This window comes from Rhinoderma darwinii, chromosome 13, assembly GCF_050947455.1.
Source record: "Rhinoderma darwinii isolate aRhiDar2 chromosome 13, aRhiDar2.hap1, whole genome shotgun sequence".
NCBI lineage: Eukaryota > Metazoa > Chordata > Amphibia > Anura > Rhinodermatidae > Rhinoderma > Rhinoderma darwinii.
The window spans coordinates 62,165,366-62,188,716 of NC_134699.1; the positions used below are offsets into that span (position 1 = coordinate 62,165,366).

A 23,351-nucleotide genomic window follows, 5' to 3' on the forward strand; every position below is an offset into this window, starting at 1 on the left:
CCGCGCCGCCATTAGCCCCGTGTACCCCTGAGGACGCTACTTAGTGGCGAAACATGTCGGGGGGGCTGTTCATATTTTAGACACTGCTGCTGATCGGACTTATTGCTGTTACTAGTTACTAACAATTTAACTGAATAGGGAAGACATAATCCTATGTTACATACAGATATGCCTGGTTAATCAGGTCATACATGTGTTTGTCCGATCTCGGCTGGTGATAATTTTAAATCCTAATTGTGGTTTGTCCAGCTATAAGTAGCTAATAAAATTGTAACTTTCCTTCATATATTAGTGGTGGCTGGGAAATAGGGCTGGCTGTTGCAGACAGCTTTTTTCTATGTCTATGTATATTGTGCCCGCCAGCTACCAAGGGTCACATCCTCGTTTGTTTTATGAACATAGGACCCATTTAGTTCATCTGCATTAAAAATTCTGGTATAACAGTTACTAGCAAAAACTCAGACTCTTAGTGTAAAAGTAAAGATGGCTATGCACATTGGAAGAAAGTCAATTTAAGTTGATGATTTTGAACAGAACGAACGCTCGGCTAGACAATTAGGCGGACAATCGTTAAAGCAGCCTGATGGCCGATAGTAACCTCCTAAAACACTGGCCACGCGGGTTGAAAATTGTAAATCGGCGTATTAAAAAGATGAACGTTCAAGGATCACTCGTTGACCACAAACGATCGTTCTGCAAATTAATACCCACAAAGGAGGAGTGTAGGAGGGATTGTCACTTCTGACCACATATCGGTGGGTAATTTTCTTGTCACATAGGATGTGTATGGTCACGTTGCACGACCAGAACGTCCATCATCATCTGAAAGGTGTATGGGGACGTCGACTTAATGCATATTCCTCAGACCATCATTCAACGTCACCTTGCTGCGGTCTAAGGCTATGTTCACACGGGGTCTTTTGCCGAGTTTTTTGACGCGGAAACCGCGTCGCAAAACTCGGCAGAAACGGCCCGAGAACGCCTCCCATTGATTTCAATGGGAGGCGTCGGCGTCTTTTTCCCGCGAGCAGTAAAACTGCCTTGCGGGAAAAAGAAGCGACATGCCCTATCTTCGGGCGCTTCCGCGTCCGACCTCCCATTGACTTCAATGGGAGGCAGGAGAAAGCGTGTTTTATGCCCGCGGCGCTCAATGGCCGCGGGCGTAAAACGGCGCGATAATTGCTATTCACACGGAGTATTTTGGGGGAGGAATATCTGCCTCAAAATTCCGTTTGGAGCTTTGAGGCAGATATTCCTCCCCCAAAATACTCCGTGTGAACATAGCCTAAGGCTTTCTTCACATCTGTATCGGGACTCAATTCATGGGTTCGTTTGTAGCTTTCAGTCTGGGGAACCCATGAACGGCATCCAAACTGAGAGACGGAAACCATATGACTGATCCGGTGCAAATAGTTTCCGTTTGTCACCGTTGTGTTAGGGTTCCGTCATTTTGACTGAATAAATACCGTAGTCGAATGCGCTGTTCATCCCGTCAAAACGACGGAACCGTTACACAATGGTGACTAACTGAAACCATTTGCACCGGATCAGTGTGATGCAAACGGAAACCTCAAACCTCAGTTTGGATTCCAAACATCTGACGGAAAGCTCCGAAAGAAACCATGAACGGAGCCCTGGCGCAGATGTGAGCGAATCCTATTTTGTATGGCCAGCTTTAGGCTTTAAAAGTTCTGTGGCCTTTACAACGTAATACAGCTTTAGATGGGGGGAGGGGATTTATAACATTGTGTGCTTCGAGCTCTAGTGATCAATTTATTACCCCTCAAGATATAAAATTTTAACCATAGGTAAGTCATTCAATAACTAACTCCATTTCACGTTTGCATATAAATATAACCATTCCAAAAATATTACATTACTTATACTGTACTGATCCTGAGTTACATCTTGTATTATACTCCAGAGCTGCACTCACTATTCTGCTGGTGAAGTCACTGTGTATATACATTACATTACTTATCCTGTACTGATCCGGAGTTATATCCTGTATTATACTCCAGAGCTGCACTCACTACTCTGCTGGTGGAGTCACTGTGTACATACATTACATTACTTATCCTGTACTGATCCTGAGTTACATCCTGTATTATACTCCAGAGCTGCACTCACTATTCTGCTGGTGAAGTCACTGTGTACATACATTACTTATCCTGTACTGAGCCTGAGTTATATCCTGTATTATACTCCAGAGCTGCACTCACTATTCTGCTGGTGAAGTCACTGTGTATATACATTACATTACTTATCCTGTACTGATCCTGAGTTACATCCTGTATTATACTCCAGAGCTGCACTCACTATTCTGCTGGTGAAGTCACTGTGTACATACATTACTTATCCTGTACTGAGCCTGAGTTATATCCTGTATTATACTCCAGAGCTGCACTCACTATTCTGCTGGTGAAGTCACTGTGTATATACATTACATTACTTATCCTGTACTGATCCTGAGTTACATCTTGTATTATACTCCATAGCTGCACTCACTATTCTGCTGGTGAAGTCACTGTGTACATACATTACTGATCCGGAGTTACAGACTGTATTGCAGCTGCAGTCACTATTCTGCTTTTTGCTATTGGAAATAGTCGACAAACTTGCTGCCAGACACACCCCTATCAGCTTAGCTGATCTCCCATAATGCAGTGGGACCATAAGTTTTTCCTACATCACATTACTGTACAGTACAGATCAAGAAACCAAGCTCTGTTGATATTAAGTGCACAAGTAATGCTGGAAGATTTCAGCTCCCAAGTCTTCAATATTGTGAACGCAGGTCTAGATGATAAAACCGGTTGTAACGCAGGATCAGTTGAAAATAAGTAACGTCATGAATTTACAAAGTTACTCAACTTTTTATGTGGAATTATCTGAAAAGCAAAACTATAAAGCGGTGTACAAGGGTGAACATTTTAGGTTCAGTACTTTTTCAGGGTAGCTTCAAAAGCTGCAAAGTGACCAATCGTTCCAGTAGAGAAGGACTGCATCCATTCGTAAACTACCCATAACCCTCAGCATCCTCTCACATGTAGCTGTCTGCCCTATCCTCAATAGTCAGTAGGAAAAGACGACTTTTTGTACATTCACATCCCTGGGGTTGATATATTTTTAACTATGCTATTGGAAGAATTATCCGGATACTCAAATGATTATTCAGCCCTGCACACAATATAAACTGTGTATAATATTGTCGTCAAATTAGGAGTCGGTCGGTGAGCGAGCACGGTCAAAATACGTTCACTTATCCCGAGACTCGTCGCCCTCGTCCCGCACCTTATCGAACCCTCCACGTTCCTCAGCCCCTCTCCAGTCCTGACGGCGTACAAATCCCCTGAAACTGGCAAATACATGAAGCCTTTCTACACGACCTTTATAAGCGGCTTTACCCTGAATCACATCCTTATGTAGCGACGCTTGTGGATAGATCTTATATCAGGCTTTGCTCTTAATCTACAGAAAGTACAGGGGAAAACAACATTTTCGAGCAGTAGAGTGAAGTGGAGATGGTGCGAGTCTCATCAACTCATTGATGTTTTCTTGGGAGAAAGCCAATTGAGAAACATTACTTCAACTGTACTGCGCTGTATCCACCGACAAATCATCTCAGCAGCCGTGAAGTGACAGGATGAAATTAAATCCGGCATAAAAGCAAAGCCCGCAACCAGCTAATAAAATAAAGCACAGAAGACATATTGAAAATGCTGCATTTTTTGTCTTCTTAATAAAAAGGGCTCATAAAAACGGAACATTTCTGCAGATAGAGATCAGACGTTTTGTCTGTTTCGTATGATCAGGCCTGTTCTGCCACACGGATAACAATCTAAAGCTCTGTTCACATCTGTTTTTAGAACGGAAGCCACGAGGCAGTGCCGGATCCGTTGTACGATAGGTATCACCGATGTCCAACAAACACCGTTCATTTATAATGGGGTCTTTTGAGTGCCGTCGTTCTGACAAAGAATATGCTGCATCCTGAGCTGTTCTTCTCATCAAATATGGCAAAATTTGTGATCAAGGCTCCAATGTGCTCAGAGGTTAACATCCACATAGTAAAGCACAACAGCGGTCATACTCTGAGTGGAGCTTTCTTCCGTGCTCATTGTCACCCCCTACTGGAGCAGGGCATTTTCTATTAATTGACCAGAAGAGCAAGGAGGTGGGACGGGGCAGCTCAGAAAAGTGGTAATCACGAAGCTCGACCTCGGACAATGGCTTGTAGATCGGTCAAGACGCCAGATCAATATGCATTTTCCTTTCACACCAAGATCTCATTGCCCCCTAAGACCCTATGAGTTGGTCAAGTCTTCTGTGTCCATCTACTGAGTGATAAACGTCAATGAGACCAATCCCATTTGTATCCGTGATGATCAAAGTTGTCAGCGATGATCGATATTTCTATTGCGTATCCAGAGTCATTTCTTGTTACCATCACTTATCATTGGCGTAACGGGCCAATCTTCCCCCAAAAAAGGGAGAGGTCCAGTATTTTTCACTATTCCGACGCTCGTCTAGAATTGTCATGCAATACTTAGATGGAAGACCATGCAAATTCCCTACGAATACTTGTGTAAACTAGAACTACAGAAAATGTCAAAATATGCCCAACAAATAACCCAACGATATGGTTGGAACCATTCGTTGTGGCGCCATATATGTTGCAATAATCACAAAAGCCCATTGCTATTGGATTAAAATGTGTTACCTATCCCGACCTTTGGCTCTCCAGCTGTTCTGAGACTACAACTCCTAGCATGTCCTGGCTAGTCTGGATGTGTTTATTACCAGAATCCCACCTCCATATTTGAATACTAGATCAGTCTTCTCATTCTTCATACAGTCAGCTTGTTGCGGCAGAGCGCTCATTCCCGTTCTGTCAGTTTCAAGTGTTCGTCTCTGACTAACGGGGTCATTATCCCGATTGTAATTCTGATTCTAAACATCAATTCAAGAAATTGCACTATATAAGAGAAATCGGTCGCTGCAGGCAGATGATACATGATGTCAAAGCCGGAAAGCCAACCTGCATTAAGGAAGAAAACTCCTGGCCACGTTCATGCTTGGGTAGTGGGGACCCCCACAAATACGGAGGAGGGGAATGGAGTTCTGAAAACCCAGTTCCCCCAGGTCGGGGGCTCATTTTTCCAGTTCTGGACCCCCACTATTCAGACATTTATGGCATATTCTTTGGACAACAGGCTGGAAAACCCCTTAGGCACTCCACACACTGCAGTGTCCGTCTATTCTTTCCGTCATGAAATCTGACGCATACCTCCGACAAATGCCACTATATCCCAGGTTTTAAAAAAACAAAACCGTATACTGCATAGTTTACGTTTTCCTTTACTAAATGCCTCTGTATAGTAATGGCTAGTATGCTGCGCTATTCCACACCGCAAAAGAAGGGTAACCCCTGATGTATACCGCCTGGAGGCAGGGAACATGGCATGAAACATCCCATTCTAGGAGCGAATGAATAACGTGCTGAAATTCAGTTACTTCTTGAGCTGATCCATGAGCGTCACAACCCAAACAAAACAGCTGTGCAGCCAAGTAAATATACAATTCCGCTCTCAGACCAAATGACCATGATGAAATTCCTCAATGGACCGCTGAAGGAGGTCGGAGAATTCCCTCAGTAGCAAACATAACAGCGTTTCCATAATCGCCTCTTCGGTCAGCCTGAATGTGCGGCTCCTACTGCTCTGAAGCCACAAGCTCCTGTAAGGTACATTAACCTCTCCACCCTTGACATAGGGGGGCACAACATCTAATGCTATGCCAGAACGGAATAGTAGTGTTGAGTGTGGTGACATAATCGGTGGGTAACCTGCTTACAATGTACTGCAAGAACCATGGGGCACATCACGCCAGTTTTCCGACACATGAACTTTTTGGAAAAATAGCGGTCGACAAATCTGTCTAGTTATGCAGCGATACCCTCCAAGCCCCCCTTCCAGATGCACACATAGCTAATAGGTAATTTGTCAGGGTACGGAGAGGGCGCCGGGCTGCGGCCGTCAGCGTACGGAGAGGGCGCCGGGCTGCGGCCGTCAGCGTACGGAGAGGGCGCCGGGCTGCGGCCGTCAGCGTACGGAGAGGGCGCCGGGCTGCGGCCGTCAGCGTACGGAGAGGGCGCCGGGCTGCGGCCGTCAGCGTACGGAGAGGGCGCCGGGCTGCGGCCGTCCGCGTACGGAGAGGGCGCCGGGCTGCGGCCGTCCGCGTACGGAGAGGGCGCCGGGCTGCGGCCGTCCGCGTACGGAGAGGGCGCCGGGCTGCGGCCGTCCGCGTACGGAGAGGGCGCCGGGCTGCGGCCGTCCGCGTACGGAGAGGGCGCCGGGCTGCGGCCGTCCGCGTACGGAGAGGGCGCCGGGCTGCGGCCGTCCGCGTACGGAGAGGGCGCCGGGCTGCGGCCGTCAGCGTACGGAGAGGGCGCCGGGCTGCGGCCGTCAGCGTACGGAGAGGGCGCCGGGCTGCGGCCGTCCGCGTACGGAGAGGGCGCCGGGCTGCGGCCGTCCGCGTACGGAGAGGGCGCCGGGCTGCGGCCGTCCGCGTACGGAGAGGGCGCCGGGCTGCGGCCGTCCGCGTACGGAGGGCGCGGCGGGCTGCGGCCGTCAGCGTACGGAGAGGGCGGCGGGCTGCGGCCGTCAGCGTACGGAGAGGGCGGCGGGCTGCGGCCGTCAGCGTACGGAGAGGGCGGCGGGCTGCGGCCGTCAGCGTACGGAGAGGGCGGCGGGCTGCGGCCGTCAGCGTACGGAGAGGGCGGCGGGCTGCGGCCGTCAGCGTACGGAGAGGGCGCGCTGCGGTTTACACTGTGTAATACCTCAGCTGCACATGAGTGGTCCCTCCTCTTGGAAATGCATTAGTGATAAAAACCCTTATTTGCATCTTAGACATTTATGGCATATCCACTTGCTTGAGATAGGTGGGGGTCCTAGAGCTGGGACCCGCACCTATCAGCCATTTATGGCATATCCCATGAATATGCCATAAAACGGATAACCCTTCAAGGACTTTTTTTCCCTCCAATTTACTAATGTTTAATCTTCATATTTTAATAGAAAACACACTTTAGTGACTCCTCTACTCGTCTTTGTTCAACAAATGGAGAATCTGCAACAAAACCATGATCCTCCTCCTTACATCACAGACTTGAAATGCATTATAATAGGAGCAAACGCTGGAATTATGAATAAAACAACAATCGCCTTAAGCAGCTAGCATGACGACTATGGGCATCTGTATAATGAATGTATGGTAAGTAGCTGGTCAGACACTAGCAAAAAATAAAACGTCTCGCAAAGATGATTTTAGATACCTGAACCGATTTGGAAAGCGTTTAGCATCAATTTTCCATTAAAGTGGCCAGCGCGACACTTCGTCTGTGCCGGCTAAGTGTTTCTATTATCCCTGCCGCTAAAGTGCGCAAGACTCTAGATAAATTTCATTTTCATCTTCTGCTTTGACCCTAATAATTCCAGACTGCTGCTATTCATATTAATAGTAAGAGTTTCAGGCAGGAATGAACTTTAACCTTCCTCCTCCGAGTCTTTGGCTTGTACTCCCTGGATGAGACGTCTTGCTCGGTGTATCTGCGGCTGTGGTGAGAAGGAGCTGCGGACCAGAGACCTCTTCAGAATCCTTTCACAGCATAAAAAGGGAAAGAAAAGGCTGCCTACAAAGATAGCTAATATTATTACACACAGCAAGTCCGAACAATGTCCCCGTCCGAGGCTCCGAGGATGAGGGGAGCCCACAGATATGACCTTTCTATGAAAGCTTTTGTGGCAGGCTCAGAAATGAGCTTTGTGCGGAGGATCTTAAGCTGAAAATGCCAAGGACCTTTCTCTCCTCCGCGTCTATTGTCTCCCGGCCAAAGATAAACCGTTTTCCTTATACCGTGCAAGCTTCAAGTCTCAGTTGTTTCAACCGGAGGGGCCCTGGAGAAGCAGCTACATTCGCCATTTAATAGCAGCAGAAACGCCACATGAAGCTCTTCCTTGAGCCCGCTTTCCACAATCCGTTAGAGAATTGCTTAGTCCTATTAAAGAAAGTGAGGACATATCGCTTGGTGGTGTTTGGGATGGACCGCCACCATTCCGGAGATTGAAGAGGCTGAAGTGTTGCATCAACTTCAAGGTTTTTCCCAGCACAGTGGGAGACCAGGAGCACCCCTTAAAGGAGTTATGTGGGGAGATCGAAATTATCAGTGTAGTCACTGCAGTATGAGAGTACATTCATAAATTCCCCGTCACGCTCATTATGAGATTTTCATAGCGCTGGCAGGGGACCGGAAGTTTAGTTGCACAGTCGTCTTTGATGATTATACGACTCTTCGACATGTGACTATGTATAAGCAGTAGTACAGGGATTACATAGAGTACATCGGGGCCGGTCCCATGGCAAAAAGTCTGATCGTCGAAGACAACTGTGCAACTAAACTTCCGCAGAACTGTACTAACTTCGCTTCATCCTCAGGATTGGAAGACGTCCCTGGCCGTCCGATCCCCACCGATCAGAAAGTGATGGATTGTCCAAGCAAACGTAATTTCTAAGTTCTGAAAACGCATTCTGACCCAGTCCTGCTCACATATCTGGAGGGTTGTTATGTACCTATCTGAACAGAGCATAAACCAGGACAAGTTTTCAGCCTGAATGGAAGCAAGAATGTTTCCATTCACTTACAGAAGCAAAGATCTCGATACATAAAGTAGATTAGACATTGACAGAACTTTTCATTATGCAATAATTAAGCTTCATTTACAGAAAACCGAGAAACCCTTTTATAAAAGCAACTCACAAAGAGATTCCCTGAATGACTCCCGTCGTCTGTTTTTTCCGCTCACTGTTTACGCAGCGCGTGGATTAGGTTTATTTTATCTCATGCACTTTGCTGCTAACTGTATTTGCTGCCGACTTTCCACAACCAACTCAGTTTGCGAAAAATCTGCAGTATTTACGCAACGTGTGAAATAACCCTAAAATATATATATCTGCCAAAATACCAGAAACCCATACAGTTCCCCTATTACGTATATAAAAGCTGAGAGCTGGTACATATAAAAACACCTAAAATACTAACTGTAGCAATATTAAAGGAAAACTTTAGGCAGCATTCACACTTTCCATACTGTTTTAAGACGGTCTCACACTCTCCAGGTATGGTATTAAACATTTATGTATCTCCTCTGCAAACCTTGATGGATTGTCAATTACTACAGCAATAAAAGGACAAATATAACAGTATACACATATATTTAGCTTTTTTCCTGCCCAACACAAAAGCAGAACAAACAGATTTTGTGCTGCGAAAAGCAGCGGTAAAAATCGCACACTTACCTAGGCCATTGTTATGGCGACGGGTCCCAACTGTGCAGTCTGGTCCGGCCACCCTGGATGAGGCTGTAGCCCATGTGACCGCTGCAGCCTGTGATTGGCTGCAGCGGTCACATGGGATGCAACGTCATCCAGGGAGGCCGGTCTAGATGAAGAAAGACTTCTGGCAAGTAGGTTTTTTTGTTTTTTTCCATAGTCGTGATTTTTGCGGGGTAAATTGCTGCGAATACGCCGCAACACTTGGCTTTCTGTTGCGGGCTTTACATCCCCATTGAATTCAATGGGGAAATCCCGCAACGGAAATTCAACGAAAACGCAGCATAAATTGAAATGCTGCGGACTTAAATTTGGCACCGCAGGTAAATTAACGTTTTTTCTGCAGCGAGCATGACATTTTATAAGTCTCATCCTCTTTGCTGCTACTGTAAATGCTGCGGAATTTCCACACAGAATTCCGTTGTGGAAATTCCAGTGTTTATGCTACGTGGAAACCCGGCCTTAGAATAGGCTACCAATATTAGATCCGTGGGGTTCCGACTCCCAGCACCAATCAGCTGTATGAAGAGGCCGCTGCCTCTTCATGGTTTACCTGGTTTCCTTTTCGTTTGTACTTTGCTTGCGCCATTACATTCATATAGTGGCTGTGCGAGGTATTACACCACTCAAGTGAATGCGACAGCGGTGCAATACCTCGCACAGCCGCTCCAAATATAACTACGTGTGCAAAGTATGAACGAGAAGGAAACCATGTTAACAGATAGGCGGGGGTGCCGAGCCTCTGCCCCCCACCAATCTAATATTGATGGCCTATCCTAAGGATATGCCACCAATTGGGAAAACGTATAGGTCATGAACTCATGACGTACACGTTAAACGGATGCCATTCAAGCCTACGCCAGATTGGTTGCACATTTGTTGCAGCAAATTCTGCACACGTTATGTGCAGATTTTGCTGTAGATTCACTGAGGATTTTAACCCTTTCTACATTAAAAAGGATGAAATCCCCAGTTAACATCCGTAACAGAACGATCATGTTGCGGACCTGAAAATCCATAGAACGCTCCGATTTATGTATGGAAAATTTTCTGCAGCACGAGGATGAGATTTGTTCAGATCTCATTCACATCTGGTATAATGGAGCACTGTAGACGCATTCAGCGTGTTAGGGCATGTTCACACGTCATATTAACAAAACAAAAAAATCATATAAAAAAAAAAAAAAAAAAAAAAGTGTCAACATGTCAAATACGCTAGCGGTTTTTTGTAAAGCGCTTTTGAAAATACATGGGTTTTGGACGTGTTATCCGAGTGTTTTTTGTACACGCCTTTTTTTTTTTTGGCAAGTAATTAGGACGACCATTGACTGAGATCATTTGCCGCACTTTAGGCACCAAAGAATTGGACACGACGCTTTTTTTTTTTACGCGACTCAATTGAAATACGCTTTCATAAAAAAGTGTGTTAAATGTACAAATGGCGCGTTCCCCATTGATTTCAATGGGAAACTCAATCAAGCATTTTCTGACGCATATTTCGGCACGTAAAAACGCACCATAATACACACCGTGTGAACAGGGCCTTAGTCAGGAGCTTTTCTGGTGTAGACGCTCAACTTGGGGTCAAAAATGTAACGTTAAAAGGGGCCAATGGAGCCAATACGCAATCTGACTACCGACCAATGCTGAGCAGAAATTGGCGTTTCAGCAGCGAGTTATCTAAAAAGAATAAAATAACTATGGTAAATCCTTAAAATTACACGGTGATTGGTTGAAATAAGCAGCAAGGCCAGTTTTGATAAATAAGCTTTGCGTTTCAATTCTGTACCATTTTCAAGATCTTTTTGCTGACAAGTGAATTGGAAACGTATTAACATCCAGAGGCTGAAAGCCTGTTCTGACATAATACAGCTGCGACTTTGCTACAATTGTACTTATTCCGGGCAATTGTCTGCAATTTGTGCTGCTGATGTCGACTGGACGTAAATGTAGTAAACTCTATAATAAAAAAAATAATAATAAAAGAAATAAACAGCAAGCAGAGATCTTGAAACCGCAGAGACGTTGAAACACAAATGTAGATTAGGAAGTTTCAGATTTACAGTGATTAGAGGGGGTGCGATCCCTTCAATGGTTAACTTTGTTGGTTTCCAGCAGCCGAGCTGTTAAACCAACCCATCAAAAACAATTTCCCTGAATAATTAAAAAGCAATCAACCTCTTTTTCAGGCAACTACAAGAAGATATTTTGCTGAAAATGCCATGAGCGGAGTTTGCATTCCTAAACGGAGTGATTAATTTCTTGGCCTTTTCCATATCAGTCAATAGAAAAGTATGGCAGAGTGGGCGACCCTCAATCACAGTGATTACACCCTGATTATCCGCAGTACATCACTGTCAGCCCGCAGCTAGAACCGGAGATGCTTGGTAATGTGTTGGCTGTGAGATACCCAAGGCACGCTCCCATCCATCACCCATCAATGCTGCCATGCAATACTTTATTCCAAAGGCCACTGCTAGAGTGGGGTGAGCAGACATACGCGTGTGCATGTATATAATAGATATATATATATATATATATATATATCACACAGACAAATCACATCTACTTTAGCCTACAGATAAAGTCATAATAATCCCATCATTTATACTACCTCATTAGAGAAGCTGCCTGCTATATGAACGCTGTCCTCACTAAAGGGGGATGGGTGACATTAGAAGTTAAAGCCCAAGTCCACTTTAACTCTACAGTTCCTATGCAGCTCCATGGTTACAGACTACAAACAAATCCTGTGTAGTCTGATCCTGCCGTCATTCTACCTTCCATCACTTTCTCGCGAACACACATTTGTACATTCTAGTATACAATCTATATACGAATGTGTTCCAAATTATTCCTCAGTGTCAATCTATTCTTGTTGACCGTGAATAAAAACGTCCTTCTTAAAAAGGTATTGTCCAGTTTGAGGGCTGTTTTCATACCTGATAGGTCATCAGTATATGATCGGTGGGGGTCTGACGGAAACAGAAGGCTCCGACCACTGTATAGTGTGTGTGCTGCAGTCAGTGGCCGCTATACAGTGGTCAGAGCCTTCCACTTCCAGCACCAGCCCTTCATAGCTTCCGAAACCCAGAGGCAGCAGTTCATTGCAGGATCCGGGTGTTGGACCCCTACCGATCATAGGTCATCAGTATGAAAGACAACCCCCAACCTGGACAACCCCTTTAAGTTTCAGAGGCCAAAACCCTGTTCAAATTCAAATGAAACAGGTAAAGGGCTCGTTAGGCTTCGTTCACACATCGGCATTGAATCAGACGTATATTTCTGCCGTGGGTGTGCAGCACATCTGCACAAGGCGTTGCCCCATTGTCATTTTATGGGGCTGATTCTTTCCATTTGCAGTCCGCAGAGAAGTGGCTGATTTTTATATGTGGTGTGGACACAAAAAAAAAATTCACATACAAGAGATTGTCACGTTTTACAGGATTTACTTTTACGTGTCAACACTGCTCAGCCAAAAGCTGTAATTCTCTCAAACAAACAAAAAAAAGCTTAAAAATGTTGAGCAGCTAACACAAAAGTAAAAAGTTGCACAACTTTTTATTACACAAGGATTGAGCTTTACTCACATAAAACCCATTTAAGGCCGAGTTCATTATAAAAATTGATATCTATAAGGCCGGTGGACAGGATGGAGCCACAAGTCATCGCGGATCCTGACAAGTCTCATGTTAAGACGACGAGAGCCACACAAGTAGAGAAAAGCAGCTCAGCGTATCGCTCTGCCAGCAGCCGAGCAGACAAAATCTTCATAAACATGATCAATCACCGTATTTGGGGTGAACGCACATCTATTTTTAAGTAAATACACTTATCTTCCATTCCATGAAAAGCCCAAAAAAAAAATCTGAAAAGTCTTGTTGTTTATGGAGATGACAAACATGGAGCTCCAGGCGAGGGCTGAAAGGATTAACTAACCTGAGAGCGGCGTGGGCCGTGCGCACTTCATGACTTATTACGTCAGATGATGTGATTATAGACACATACATTTACATACTTTCACAGACCAGAGACCGTGATAAAAAACACACTTATTGTAGGGCGACCATTGCCAAGCCCGTCCTGACCCGCCGTCCACCATCCAGACTTCTCATGCTCCGATATGGAAGGGTTCAGGTTATGTAGAGTACACGGAGAGGGTAAAGACGGCCCCGCTAGTCTGCCGATAATTAGCTTTCCCATTGATAACCTGTCTAAGGTGACGACATGATCCGACGTTCCGACCCATAGAAGTCCACGCCACGAGCCACAACAACATTTATCAGTCATCCTTCGATAGGATTTTCCGAGGCGGCGCGTTATATTATTTATGAACAATAAAAATCAAAAGAATTCTCCGTTCGGGACAATGGAATAACTAGAATACTATAATCAGAATGGGACCACGGTGGACAGACCGATACCTACGGCAGAGAATAGCACTAAAAATGTTACATTTTCGTTTATTTTTAGGCCGAGTTTTTTGCAGGCGAAAATCTGTCTCAAAATTCCTTCAGCAATTTTAAGGCAGATTTTGACCTGCTGTCAGAACACGTGATGCGTTTTTTTGCAGCTTTTTACTTGGGGCGTTTTCAGCCGGGCCCATTGAGTGCCGCGGGCAGAAATGAAAAAAAAACAAAAAAAAAAAACTGCCTCCCATTGGAAGTCAGAGACGGAAACACCTGAAGAAAGGACATTACTTTTTTTTAAATCAATGAGAGGCGATTTTGGATGTTTTGCTTTGGCACGGTTTCCACGGCAAAAATAATCTGAACTAGGCCTTAAGTGTCAGAATTCCTGATGAATATACCAATAATGAATTGGTATTCGAACATTTATCGGATATGGAAAGATCCTCGACCCCATTTAGGTGCCAATCAAATCAAGGAGCCCTCGGGGAGTACGGGACCGGAAAGGAGGACAGTCTAAAGATTAATGCTATAAAATCTGCTTGCTTATAAACTCTAAAATAGGTTATTTTGTAGTGACCCATTTTCTATCCTGTAGCCTCAACTTTACCTAAAAAGGTGAAATTTTTCTACTGGAAATGAGGAATCAGCCAAAGGACCCAAATCATTGAGGATACACCACACTGAGAACATGTGAATCTTGTCCTACATGCACACAGTCTTAATGGATGGCTTCATAAGGGCTTTCAGGCGCTTACCACGCAACACTGGCAAAAGCCAAACACTAGAGATTCTGCCGAAAAGGTCGATTTTGGCCAACTTCTGACCATCAGTGCCTTTTCGTGACACATACAAGTGTGACAGATCCCAACCTAAGGAAGATATTTGAGGAAACGTTCTTGGTTTCTATCTAGTTGCGTGCATGCTGTGGAAAGCCGTTCATGCCAAGCGGCACTCGTGCAATCACAATAGAAGCCCAGACCGGGTCACAGATCAAGGCAAAGATCGATCAACAACTTGCAGTTTTAACTTAGGGCGTTGTCCAGAACGAACTTCACTGACCAACCATAAAACTATAAAGGTTGTATAGGAACGGCCATCTGAAATCACTAATGTATGGCCAGCTTCATTTGATCAGATCGCAGTGATCCAGTCATCTTCAGTATCGGGGAGGCAGCGCTGAGCCCAGCTGCTACGTGTGCAGGTGTTAGAAAGGTCTCTCCTGGAGCAGGCACTTCCCTCCTGGAGCAGGCACTTCCCTCCTGGAGCAGGCACTTCCCTCCTGGAGCAGGCACTTCCCTCCTGGAGCAGGCACTTCCCTCCACAGAATTTCATCAGTAACCAGTTCATCTGGTCGATCATTCACCGTTTTCGGTCATTCCCACATGGTTCGGAATTGGTTCCCAACAATTGGCACGTCGATATGGTTTTGTGTTATTGGTGGACGCCTTTTCTACTTCATCCGAGGATGTTATGCCTTAACGGGCATTGATTTTTTTTCTCTAAATTAGGTGCCTGAGCCCCCACCAATCTGGTAATCGCTCCTGGCTATTCAGCACCCTCAGCTACAGAAGGATTAGAAAAATGTGGCTGCTTTCTTCTACAAACAGAGCCCCACCCGTCCACAGGTTGTATGTGGTATTGCAGCTCAACATTTGGAAGAAAACGGCCATGTTTCTGAAGATGTCCAATCTTATGTAAAATAAAAGGTTCTGCAACGTTACACTATTTCACTTCCAATCCTTTCAATTTTCAAGAACTTGGCTTGCTTTGAATGAATGGAAACATTCCCATTCACATCCAGAAGCTGAAAACCCATGCAGACCTAAACCTTCTCACAGGGTTTGCTACAATGTATCAGTCTAGTCAATCTTGCTGACCACAACCCACTATACATACATATTGCATGGAAATATTCAGCACTGGTCACACGTTGTGCTATTGGACCGCAGCAGCAATGTTTGCCGACAGGGAAAACCCAAGTATAAAAAAAAGTGTTCATTTGTAGTGAAGTAAATTGGAAATCTCCAATTTGAGCGCACTGCGTTAGCCAGGGCCGTTCTGAAGTCTATTTACCTAATAAGACGATACAATAACGCTCAGCGCGGAGCAATTATTTGGGCAGTACGGGAACCGCTACGAATAAAACCTATTTTTTTATTATATGTGCTTAGCAATACAGAGATCATTGCATGGTTTACACGACTTGCTGGAAGCAAACAGACAGCGGTTATAAAATTGCACAGTCCTTAACTGGGCTGTAATTATGATGTATGTGTGTCGTGTCCCGGCGTGACTCATCTCCTCATAGTGTGGGTGAGCAGAAGAGATATTTGCCATCTGAGAGACCTTGAGTTGTTTTTCAGCTGGGTATTACCAGAACACAAGAACCGCGCAATCTTCAGCTGATGCCCGTCTCACACTTTCCCATATTACATTCTTTACTCGGACAAATCTATGCATTAAATATTTATATCAGACTCACAATAAGCAGCGGCGCTGCTCCAGTAATAAGTCTGCGAGCTGTGTAATGTGTGCTGTGGGCCTGAACCGTTCCTGCAGGTTTCCGAAGATTCACATCACAAAAATACTTATAAAAACAAGGCTGTGCTTCAAGGGGTATTCCAGGACGAAGAAGTTACATCAATCCAGAACGTGATGTTCAAATTTTTTATTTATTTTAAGTCAGCACTTTCCTGTGTTTGCATGCCGCTTATCATTTCCCAGGAAGACGTGTAGTTTGCATGATTTTCTTAGCGTGTTGTGTCTGCAGTCTTATTCACGCAGTGCGGTTCCAGGTTGTGGCTTCAAAAACTGCAATGTGTGAACAAGGCCTTACATAGATTTGTGATAGAACGGGTCGTTGTAAAGAGATCACTGAATTCCAGCGCGGTCCTGTAATAGGACGCCACCAGTGTAACAAGTCAGTTCCTGAAATTTCTCCCCTCCGAGATATTCCACCATCAACTGTGAGTGATATTATTGTAAAGTGGAAGGAGCCACCGCAAGTTCAGCCACAAAGTGCAGACCACGTAAAGTTACGGAGCGGGGGCGCCGAGCGCATTAAAGTCGCTAACCCTCTGCTGACTCAATAACTTCAGAGTATAAACCTCCTCTGGTATTAACATCCGCACAAAAACTGTGCGCCGGGAGGTTCATGGCATGGGGGCCGAGCCGCTGCATGTCAGCCTTACATCACCAAGCACAATGCCAAGCGGCGGGTGGAGTGGTGTAAAGCCGTCACCACTGGACTCTGGAGCAGGGGAAACGTGTTCTGGGGGGGGTGACGCTTCTCTGACGGATGAGTCGGAGTTTGGTGAATGCCAGGGGAAAATTACCTGCCTGACTGCATTGTGCCAGCTGTAAAGTTTGGTGGAGGAGGGATGTGATGGGGTGGCGTTTCATGGGTTCGGCCCCTTCGTTCCAGTGAAGGGAAATCTTAATGCTTCAAAATAAAGAGACATTTTGAATAATTGTAGCATCCAACTTTGAGGGAACAGTTTGGGGTATGGCCCTTTTCGGTTCTGCACAACTGTGCCCCAGTGCACGTCCATAAAGACACGGTTGGGTTGGTTTGGGGTACAAGAACTTGACTGACTGCACAAAGACCTGACCTAAAACCCATCCAACACTGAACGGAGATTGTGAGCCATGCCCCCTCCACCAACATCAGTGTGACCTCAAAAACTATCTTCTGGATGAATGGACAAAAATTCCCACAGACACGCTACAAAATCTTGTAAAAAGCCTCCAGAAAAGTGGAAGCTCTTGGGAACCAGCTCCATATTAATGCCTATGGATTTAGAATGGGATGAATGCTCCTGTAGATATAATGTGTAAGTGTCCCAATACTTTTGTCCATATAGCGTACGTCAGATATTTTGATCAGTTGGGTTCCAGGCGGAGAGTCTCCCCTCGAAGGGGATAAGATGCTATAATACACCGTGCCACTGTCTCCCATTAACTATTCTCTGTTTCTTTCATGGGAGTGAGGATGGGCGGTCAATATAGTGGGGTCTTACCACTTGCACCCCTACTACTCAGAACTTCTTATATGTCCCTAGGATCTATTGTAAGTCGTTCTCGTAAGAGGTTTCCCGTTAGAAAGTCCTGATAGGCTTCCTAATCCTTTCCCTACCGCTGAAGTCACAAGTAACCTGGACCAGACTGGTTTGACAATCCCACATGGACAAAAAAAAAAAACAAACAACTGGTTGTCAGGTAGTGAATGCCTAGCAACCAGGCTGTCTGACATCCCTCAGCACATTAGAGAAGGTGATTATTACCTTGGCAGCAGTCACACTGTGGTATTCTCTATGGCAATAATTAATAAAAAAAAAAAAAGTGGAGATGTTTATGAAACTAAAAAGTGAGTTGTCCGAATCAAAAAGTCACATCCAGTAGGTTGTTCCCCCGACAATGGCAATTTATAGACTGGAATAACGTGATGCCCCCTCCCCCACCTCTCACACAGAATCCCAGGTTCTCAGTTACCGGACGTGTCTCTTGTCACAATAACAGATACGTAGTGGAGGATTTAATAAAGACCATGACAGGACACACCGTGCTTCATAAAAACACAATGACACTGGGTCTCAAGGCCGTCAGTGGCAGGATGCTCCGGAGGGGGGGGGGGGGATTACAGGATGGACCACATTCATTGCTTTCCATCCTACAATGTAAGGGCGTGTGTGATGTTGACAGGGCATTCAGATCTAGAAAAAAAAATAAAAACTGTTTTATACCATAGACATGCCAGGCCATGATAGTCGCCGAGCCGGCCAAATATAATATACTGGCAATTGCAGGATTAGAGCACGTATCCTAACAATACGTATAGTATAACAAATACACCAAAGAGAACAAAACCCCAGAGGAGTATTTTTAACTAGGAACCCTCAACAACATCTAGAAGGGCTTTCTGGCACAGACAAGTCCTGTCCATATAAGATAACAGAAAACTAAAAAAAAAAAAAAAAGACATGGCGCCACATAGTGCAGATTACATAAAAGGATATGGATTGAATATTTGAACATAAAAAGGTGCTCACCTTAGAGTGTTTAGTACTGGCAGGTACAACACTACAAACAAAAGTGTACCAAAGCTGAAATTAAAAGCTGCTGCCAGGTCCAGAACACAACAACCAAAAGACTGTTGCCAATTTTAGGCACAAAGAAGAAAACAAAAAAAGCGAAAACACAATTGGCACTGCTAATAAGAGAATCTAAATAGTTTAATATAATAAAAATAAAAGTGAAACAAGGTCGACAAGCTACGCGTTTTAACGCAGGACTGGCGTCTTCTTCAGGCCTGATGAAGACGCCAGTCCGGCGTTGAAACGCGTAGCTCGTCGACCTGATTTCACTTATATAAGATACGAGGACATATAGATGTAATAGGGGGGAGTCTATTTGTCCGGGTCCTATTACACCGGCCCATTTTGGGCATAATAATGGGCGCCAATAAACGAGACAGCACAGTGCATTATCATAGACTTGGGGGGTAACTTAAAGTAATATATTTGAGCAGGGGGTACATTGGGAAACAGTGGTCTAGATAGCAGAATACAGTTTTTATAGGTATGGCATAAGTCTGGACGGTGTACGTCTGCAGGGACAGTAATATCTATAACCATAGTCTTCTGCAGTCAAGTAAATATTGCTATGTCTCTGGAACAGAAATAAAATGGTCATCTAACGTTACACAGGCGATAAAACATACAGAGCGTGAAATGTTATGACTCTCCGCACTAAACACCCACACGATGGGTCCAGAGTGCAAATTCATTATAAAAAGCAAGAGGTAACTCTGAATCCGTGCACGAGAGGAGACAAAACGCAAAAGGTTGCACGTGGATGATGGGTGGTGGTGCGGTGCATCGAGCACTGGGGTTAGTAAATCTGCAGATTACATTACATGGGAAAAGTATAAAGAACCTCATGAAGCAAAAATACAGAACAGTTCGATATCATGAAAAAGAAAAACGTGACATCCGCTGCCGGCCTGTGTAACACATCTTAGCTGCCCATTGGAAGGACATTCGTCAAATATACGCCATACGAGGAGAGCGAGTGGTCGCAGAAATTACAGATAGACCTGTGAGAGTCCAATTGCGGTTTCGGAATGAGGAACAACCTCTGCAATGCAGAACAACAAACCCCTATAAGACACCAGAGTATGGATCTCCTACAGACGGTCTTATTTGTTCTCTCCAGTCTCGTCCTCCCTCCCACATCTGCAGACTACCCAAAGCAAAACTGCGAAGAGTCAAAAGCTTCTCCGCTCCCAGCCGTAAGGCAAAATCCATAGAACTACTATTAGCTGAACATGTAGCATTCACGGTAATCACTCCTGTGGTTCACAGTTCAAAGAGGAGATTAAAAAGCGATGGATGAGAAGGCTTCTTTAAAAATCTTTCACTTCTTGCATGCCAGAGTCAGAGCTACTGCTCTATATACCATGCACCGTATGGAAACGGTCAACAAAACTTTATTACCAGGTTTATCTGGTTTAGAAAACTCGGTTTTCGAGAACTCTGAGGAAAATCTTGAACGGTGGACGCCAGACTATAAACTCAATTAGCCAGGATGGTAAGTGTTACTCTGAGCGCCTCTTACACTCCGGAGGACCTGACAAATCGATACATTACACATGTAGACCTTAGACTTCAAAAGGAAAATGTGCAATGTTTTTTAATTGACCAGCAGAGGCGCTGCAGGTAAAATGAACACTTGTTGCTGGGTTCCTGCATTGATGACCGCTTGTTGCCGGTCCCAGCAACGGAAAATGGCGTATACATCCAACTGGTCTTGTTGGATTTTCCAAGAAACCGGAACAAAACTAACCCACCAAAAAAGTCGTTGTCCTTTGGAGTGTGTCAAACCATATAAATTTAGGACAAGGTTGGGGGTCTGGACCGTTGTCCTCCTGCCAGGATGCCACCACCCATCATTCTTCCATAGCTGGAGCAGGAAGGGTTACTGATCTTCGATATCGAGCGAGCGTCCGTCTGTTGTGGGCAGGAGAACTGTTCAAAAATGCCATCAGGAAATGAAAACACAAAGATTCAATTGAGTCTCCTTTCCTTTTATTATTGAACCAAGTCTCCTCGCTGGGAAATTTGACCTTCTGAAAATGCTCATTTCCCTCACTCGGCTGTTTATATAATTCAATTTTTACTCAATATCCAACAATGTTCATGCCGGGTTATGAGTATTAGCAGACCTTTCAGATCTGCCGGCTTCAACTGGGTAAATGTAAAAGCAGCAGACGGTGGCCATTGTACAGTTATGGGGTCACCCGTCACCACATAGAGCTCCTAATAAGCCAAGCCTGACAATAGGGTAACCATCTTTCTAGAATGGTGTAATACATGATTTTTATAAGTCTCTCCCCCTTATGGTTTCTCATGAGTAGTAGCCCTTTCGCACATGACAGAGAACCACTTGGGCTGTTTTTCACAGCATCCAATAGTTTTTATGGAGCCATTCACTTTAGCAGGTGAAAACAGACCCGGCTCTGATCACAGGCGGGACTCGGGCAACACACATTTGTGCGCTACATAATAGGTTTCACCTAAAATATACATAAAAATTGGAATCATTTTGTAAATTCATTGTATTACATATTTTGCATTAATCCTAACTTACAGCCTGTATTATACGCCAGAGCTGAAATCACAATTCTGCAGGCTTCAGAAACTAAATAGCCAGCAAGTAATGCGTGGAGGATTGGTTTTCATTCTACGACATGCATACTTGGGTCCAGTCACTGTATACTAACCTGATGTAGGAAAAAAACATCCCCTGCATCATGGGACCTCAGCTAAGTTGGGAGCCTAAGAGCAAGCTTGTTGATGGTTTCCAATAGCGAACATCAGAACTGTAAATGCTTTGAGCTTTGGAGAAGAATACCGTCTAACTCAAGACTACTTTGCAAAACGCTATACGTAAACTGTAAAATGTTTAAAAAAAGTACAGGTCCACCTTTTAAAACCAGCAATGCCGGGATACAAGGAGTAATGAATTACACATAAGAGTACAACTGGCATCACAAAACTACCCTCGCAATTTAAAAAAAATCAAAAAAAAAATCTGTCGTTCCTACTATCCGCCACATCAGTCCCAAATATAGAGCAAGTTCATTCAAAAATTCCCATAGAGGTTTTATCTCCTGCCCTGGTTGCTGTTCCTCGTCGCTCGGGATGCCATAGTACCAGTCTAACGACCGCTTTGGTGGCTCTCACGCCTGTTTGCTCAGCTGAAACATCTTAAAAATACCGCGAATGCAGAAAGACTGATGGAAATAGAGCAAACGAGATGAACGGAGGAAAAAAAAAAAAAAAAAGAGACTTATTGGATACTGTAACAACGATGAGACTATAAACTCATAATTTGGTAGAATAGAACAGAATTGGCACATCACATATTGAACCCCTCAGTATACATCCTTTAGAAAACTGTGTTTGAGGAATTTGACAGCAAGGTAAGGAGGCACCTTCAGGCCCGAAAAAGTGTGGCTCTTATTTTACATTATATTAAAGAGTTTCTCCCATTGAAGACATTTATGTCATTTCCACGGGATATGCCAGAAAGATCGGATAGCTGCGGGTGCCCTAACCCACATCCCAACTGGTGAGCCGTGCGGCTTTCTCCATTCTGTACTAAGAAAGTTACGGCAGATCTAACTCCCATAGAAGTAAATGCGCGAGGCCATCTCTTAATTATTCTTACTCTGAATCAAATGGCTGGCTAACCCGGCAGATCGGCAGACCCCATTCTCGACATCGGTGCGAGTTCCATCTATCAGACATTTATGATATATCCCATAGATACGCTATAAGTGGGAGTACATCTTTAAAGGTGGTTGTAATCCACATGAATCATCTATGTTGCTGTGAAGACCGTGCTTCTGGATCATGCCATTTTCTTAATTGGCTTGATGGCCTTGTGGCCATCGCCGGTCTGCTAGGTTGTGATCTCATGATTTGGCGTTCAGGAAATTGAGATGCAATGTAGTTTTTATTTGAATTCTTCAAGTTTAACATTTTCAGGGTGTTCTGGTGTCAAAAACCAGACACCTCTCCTGCACTCCTCTCAGTAGCTTGTAAGTTATTTGACTAATTATTGCCTAAATGACAGGCTCTCTTTAACCTAAAGTTATTTGTAACCATAGGAAAGTTTATATATTATATATATATATATATATATATATATATATATATATAGGCATCCTATATTCTGAACATATTTATATCTCAGTTCTGTTTCATTCCAATTCAATGGTGTTAAAGAAAATAATAATAATGGTATGACGACTCTGCCCTGTTGACATCTGGATGTCCATAAAGTAGTGAACAATGCACCCTGAAGGCTCATTATTTAACTATTACGCTAAGACTTGGACTTGTATAACCCTGGGAGTGAAAACTTGCAGAGAGGCCAAAGAGCAGCTAAACATGCATTTAAATCCATTAATCTGAAGGTGAAAATAAACAACGAGAGACAAATGGACTCCGTTACTATTCCTGGTGAAACAAGGCATACCAATGT

At 44.4% G+C, this 23,351-nt stretch overlaps 1 protein-coding gene across 8 annotated transcripts in view; it reads right to left on the reverse strand.

The window, feature by feature from the left end:
* The window catches only part of SLC39A11 (solute carrier family 39 member 11), a 367,218-nt gene that overhangs the window by 147,439 nt on the left and 196,428 nt on the right, over positions 1-23,351 (reverse strand). The window lies entirely within an intron of this gene.